Below are 6,430 nucleotides of genomic sequence, written 5' to 3'. Positions count from 1 at the left end.
GTCGCGTGATCTCGATGACGCAACAGTTACAAGGGAAATTGAAAAATGCTGATGATATTTTCACTGTCAGTGTTGCGTAAAAAAATATTCTGAAACAAATATTTGATTTTAAATGTCAATAAAATTGTTGTTAGTTAATTTATAGCAATCTTTACGGAGTTTTCTTAACACCCGTTATATTTGACGGGCTATACACTAATATATTTATCTTATAAGTTATATAACTTATAAGGCTGTCATTCCATATTTTTATACCCTCTCACATCGCTATGTCATTATAAAATTTTCACGGAAAAAATGAATGATTTGTTTCCTACATATTTTTATTTATAATGAAAAAAAGAAGTGTAATATTGCATTATGTTATTAAAACTACGTATTGATACACTGGCCAAAGATTAATTTTGTTTAACTATTTAGTATTAGTATTACAACGTGAGAGAGCGTGTGTAATGTGAACGGACTTTTCCTGTAATTTGTAAAGCTTCACAGTTTTTTACAGTCTTTTTTATAGGCAAACGTTTTCACTTAGAAAAGCCATTTTTATAAAAGTTTTGTAAACTAAAGAAAAGGAATGATAGCACATTATTACTACTATACTTTAATAAACATACTTGTCCAAAAGGGGGCTCTGCAGTATAACTTTTAGTAATCAGCTGGCTTTAAATTACTATACGTGCGTATTGGTTTGTTGGGTATAATTGCCAGGATAAGCACAAAAAGTAAATAGGTATGTAAGAAAAAATATATTGGTATGTAACTCTTAAGGGTGTATCTTCTTACATTGCCAACAAAAAGGTTATGTAAATTTTAATTTGTACAAATTCTAAATATTTCTTAAGTTTTTTCATACTAAATTTGTTGGCAGTGGTACTGTATTGACAATATTGTAATTTATAACTGTAGTTTGTACTACTAGTATGTGTTGTGATATTACCATATTTATTTCCATGCAATAGTTACAGTTTAACTGTGTTACTTAAATCAGTATTATTAGTGTTACTTATTACTGTTACTACTAGTACTAACCATTACTATTAGAGTACATAGCAATTATTATAATAGAATGGAAATAAATCAGTTTTATTAATCATTATAATACTTAATTGAAAAAGGTCACAAGGCTTAATAATAATGAATTTGTGCTGTTTAATATAACTTATCCTAAGCCTATAATATGATTATTAGTATTATTGTTAAGAATATTACACTAGCTGTGTCAGGTTTAAGAATAGACAGCTAAAAACATAGAATATTAAAATCTAACAATTTGACTATGAGATGTTACCTTCAAAATTCAAATATCTACAAATAATATATACCTTGTGATTAAACAAATGACTTAAAATTCAATTTTAGTCTTCTACTGGCTCTGAGCAAGACTATCATTCACTCTTCACAGTGTTGACAAATGAAGTGTGTAATAAATAATACAGATATTAAATTTACTACACTTAAGCCATTTGAATCAGATATAGTGGGAATATATAACTGTTGTAGCAATGGAAATACAGAAGTTAGAGCTTAGTGTAATATCTCAGTATAGTAAAATTTTATGAAATAAACATTCCATAATTATTTTAAAAATAAATATTAATATTCAATATATTTATTAGTATATGCATAAATTGTCAACACTATGAGAGGATTTTACTTGCATTCTCACACAATATCAGTGAAATTGTTCAAATAATAAAGTGACTTGTTAGATCACAACATATACATATCCTAACATGTTTTGTTTTTTGGATAGCAAGGGACCATTTCATCTTTCAAGGCTGTCCTTACACATACATCTTTGAGAAAGAAAAAAACCTTCACTTTTTAGGAAATTATTGATTCTTTTGTTAAGCCTATCCTTGTCCTGTACATCACACGTGATTCACAGAACATAATGCTAAAGCACCAGAGTATCATATGTGATACACAACTACATTTACCTGATATGCAGATGATGCTCATGAATGTGACAGTAAGAACTGGTTGTTTTAGTTCAACTTGTGAGATTAGAAGAGAGTTTCATATGAGCATCACATGATTTTGTGCAAAGCACATGAATGATGATTGATTAAGTTATTTTTACTGAAGAGAAAATGTAAACCTAGGATAAATACAACAATTGTTTTCTTTAATTCTTTATATTTTCATTACCCATTACACTAATTTTCCAATATGTAAATAATGGGTAAGTAGTCAAATAAGCATGTCCATAACAACTATTAAATGACCTAAAACAGGGAAAGGTTAAATATTTGCAAAGTGTCAGCCTACAATAATGCCAACAGCAACTCATTCCACAAGTTAATCACCATGTAAAAAAAATAAAACTGTCTTAGCTAGAGCCTAGCCTGTCTATTCCAAATCTTAAACTTGTGTTCTTTCATTCTTTTATCTTCAGAATACAGCATAAAGAAATTTGAGGCCTTTATCCTATCGATCTCCTGGAAAATCATGTAAACTCTAATAAGGTCTTGACCTATTTTTTTAAGATAACACTTCCACTTCCATCATTGGAATCAACCTAGTATCCCTCCTCTGAACCATCAGTAATAGGATAAGGTCTTTAATTTTCTCTTGAAAAAAAAATGATCTTATTGAATTTTTCAAGATCATCCATTGAATCAACAGGATAAAAGCTTTGATTTCTTTGTGCTTTACTCTAAAAATAATAACATTAGAGGACACAAGTTTAAGATTTGCAAAAGACAGGTTTAGCTTCAGTAAGACATTTCTATTTTTCTAAAAGAGTGATTAGCGTATGGAGTTATATGTTAGATGATAAATATTAAGAATGCATTGTTAGTTAAGACTTTGTTTAGTTCTAGAACTGTTGTTTGTGTAATATGTGTAATAGTGTTTGCCTTTGTTCATCCTTAGTTCTAGAACTGAAGATTTGCCTTGTGTGTACTGTTGTTTACCTTTATTCATCCTTAGTTCTAGAACTGAAGGTTTCCCTCATGTGTATTGTTGTCCACCTTTGTTCATCTTAGTTCTAGAACTGAAGATTTTCCTCATGTGTGTACTGTTGTTTACCTTTGTTCTTCCTTTGTTGTAGAACTGAAGGTTTGCCTCGTGTATACTGTTCTCCACCTTTGTTCATCTTAGTTCTAGAACTGAAAATTTTCCTCGTGTGTACTGTTGTTTACCATAGTTCATCCTTAGTTCTACATGGCTAAACTAAAGGAAATTACAATACTGTTAACATAGTAAATAAACCTGTATTAGAGAAATGGAGGAAATGGCATCTTTAGAAAAAATTTCAAATATATTTAAAATGTTAAATCAAAGGAGAAAATAATGTAAAGGAAATATTTCTTATCATTAGTATCACCGTTATTATTTAATGTTTGGAAAAAACTACAGCTTACAGAAGATTTGTTGGTATTGTCAAGAATATTAAGCAACAAGAAATTTGTTGAAATTGAACTATATATACATAATGTACATTTTCTGTATAATTAGCAAAAAGTAAGACTGTAAAGTTTATTAACTATGATTTATTTACTAATACACTAGTATTGATATGTACACAAAAATTAAATCACTATCTATAAATTCTATAAGAATAGGCAGTAGATGTAACTTTGTGGTATAAGAACAAAAAATATAAATGTTTATGAATTATTAGAGAAATAGCAAAAACTATTAACTTTGAATGTAAGTCCTTTGTGATTATTAATGTAGTTTGATGTGAATATTTTTAATCTAGTAATCATTTTACTGGTATAATTTTTATAAGTTTTAGATATAAACAAGTATAATTTGCATAAATATTCAAACTTAATATATATGGAAATCAGTTTGGTTTTAAGATTTTTAAATAAAACAAAAGTAGCAGTACATAAGTAGTTGTTGGTTTTACCTGGTACTCAATAAGAAAAAAAAAAGATTTATTAGGTTAATTGTACAGTTATCTGTGTAAGAAGCTTTATTTTGTAGAAGCTGAAGTACTCGTCCTTTGTTTGGGTTATGAACTTAAAAACGAAATGTGGGGGGTGGATGCTATGATAAATAACACATAAATCCTAACTTTCATACAATTTATTTATAGCATAACATATTACCTCACCCAAACTTTATATAAGTTTTAAGAACTCACTATGTATACATTTAAACATGGTATACATTTGCAATGGTCAGGGTGACTTTGTAGGAAGAGGTGGTGACCAAATTAGTTGTGGTATTTGTGCTTTCTCCTACCCACTTTCAACACCCAGCTTTTAATGCTGGTTGTTGGATTATAAACTTCAGCTGAGTTTATGTATTACTGCAATAGCGGTGGCTATTTTTTTAATTGCATGCCTTCATAGAGAGGGCTAGCACACACACTGAGATATAAAAAACGTTTGTGTGCCCCCCCCCCTAAAACTGTACACAGTACTCTAAATGAGGCCTTACAAGTGATCTATACAGTGAAACAGTAATATCCCCTGTCTTGTATTCAATATTTTTATAGATGCTACCCAAAATCCTATTAGCCCTATTGCTAGATACAGTATGCTGTTTAGATGACTTAAATGATTTTTCGATCACAACACCAAGTATTTTTTTTTTCTACAATCACAGTATTTAATGTATTCCTATTTAAATTGTAACAATAATTTGAATTGTGAAAACCTACATGCATCATCTTACATTGTGGATAGTTAAGCATCACTTGCCACATATTAGCCCAATGCATCAAATGATATAAATCTCCCTGTAAGTCTGTAGCATCTTTGATACAGTTAGCCACCCTAAAATTCTTAATGTCATTTGCAAACTTCAAAATTTTATAAAGTCATTCCAGAGTTAACATCATTAACATAAATCACAAACAGCAGAAGACCCAGCCCAGAGCCCTGAGGCACACTGCTTGTAACTGTGACCCAATCAGATCTAACTCTATTTATTACTATTCTCTGCTTTCTATTCAGACAATTTTCTATCTAATTTAATAACATTTCCCCCACATCCACAGATTTATTTTTCATAACAAGTCTTTTGTGAGACACCTTATCAAACGCTTTCTGAAAATCAAGGTAAACCAAATCCACAGTATTTCCTTCATAAACTATATGTGAATTTCAAATCATTCAAAAAATAATGTTAATACAATCTTTAGTATATCTTTTCGTAAAATCATAATTCATTGTGAGATTGTTATAGAACTTTGTAGGATAAGGAATATTATGGTTTATGTCCTAAAGCCTTTGCAGGCAGTTATGACTTTATAATCATTGAATCTTTGTGAAAAATTGTGTTATTTAAAACCAGTTCCCTGTTATTTTTTGTTGTGTTTGGTGTTATATTTTTAATAAATTAGATTTTTTGAACTCACTTGTTATTTTCCTTTTTTAGATAGTGCTGGAATACAGTCAACAAAAATGGGTATTAAAAATACAGGTGTCACTTTAAGGAAATTGCGAACTCTGATGAAAAACCGAAATTATGTTAGTGAAGCAGTACAGGCCTACATAATTCCTTCTGGTGATGCTCATCAGGTAGGTTAAAGGTTTATTTCTTTTGTAGTGGTGTAACTGTTTAAATCTATTCTATAGTTTTATTCACATGAGATGTTTTTTGTTGTTGTTATGTCATAATTTAAAATATTTGTATTGATTGCACCACAAATTTTGAAAATATATGAATTAAGAAGTTGCCCTGTTTTCATTAATGTTGGTAAGATATGTTTTATTATTCTGTGTATAGTAATCCCCACCCCAATGAAAGAAATGCTTTTTTTGTTTTAATAGTAAAATGTTAAGTCATAACAATTTGCCTCTTTGTCCTTTCTCAGAAAATGAACATTTTGTATTATCTAAAGAAGCTAAATCTTCAATTGTTATATGTGTTTGTCCTTTATCATATCATTTTGTATTATCTAAAGAAGCTACATCTTCAATTGTTATATGTGTTTGTCCTTTATCATATCATTTTGTATTATCTAAAGAAGCTAAATCTTCAATTGTTATATGTGTCTGTCCTTTATCATATCATTTCTCATTATTCTTAATTTAATAGTTTTAGCTGAATACCTCATTAACACTTTTGAGACGGGTCATGGGAGAAAGGCCATGTCATCTTGTTTGTTGACTTGCATTTAAAATCTTATTTATGTCAATAACTTTGGTATCAAACTGTAGATTATAATTCAAATTTTAGAACTATACATTACTCAATTTGTTGATTTAAAAGTAAATATTAAAAAACACAGATAAACATCAATTTTTGTGTGTGTCACATGTATTTTGAATACAGCACTGGTTCAAATTAGATGTTTGTGAAGTCAAAATACTAAGTCTGTAGTTTCATACGAATTAGAAACTCAAATTACAGGTATTGACAAGCTAGAATGTAAAATAAAAAGATCTTATCTTTTCTATTTGATAAGATATTGCTCATGTAATAAATCAAACACAGTGGCACCCTGCTCACCTCTTTCCTTTTT

General features: G+C 29.2%; 1 protein-coding gene across 1 annotated transcript in view; it reads left to right on the top strand.

The window, feature by feature from the left end:
- Nucleotides 1–627: 627 nt before the first annotated feature.
- Nucleotides 628–6,430, top strand: part of LOC106457334 (pleckstrin homology domain-containing family B member 2-like) — a 21,709-nt gene continuing 15,906 nt past the window's right edge. The window contains exon 1 of the mRNA XM_013916733.2: nt 628–730. The gene's annotated coding sequence lies outside the window, so the exon portion shown is untranslated. The remainder of the gene's footprint in view (nt 731–6,430) is intronic.

This window comes from Limulus polyphemus, unplaced genomic scaffold (assembly GCF_000517525.1).
Source record: "Limulus polyphemus unplaced genomic scaffold, Limulus_polyphemus-2.1.2 Scaffold317, whole genome shotgun sequence".
NCBI lineage: Eukaryota > Metazoa > Arthropoda > Merostomata > Xiphosura > Limulidae > Limulus > Limulus polyphemus.
This window is presented reverse-complemented; position numbering and strand designations above follow the sequence as displayed.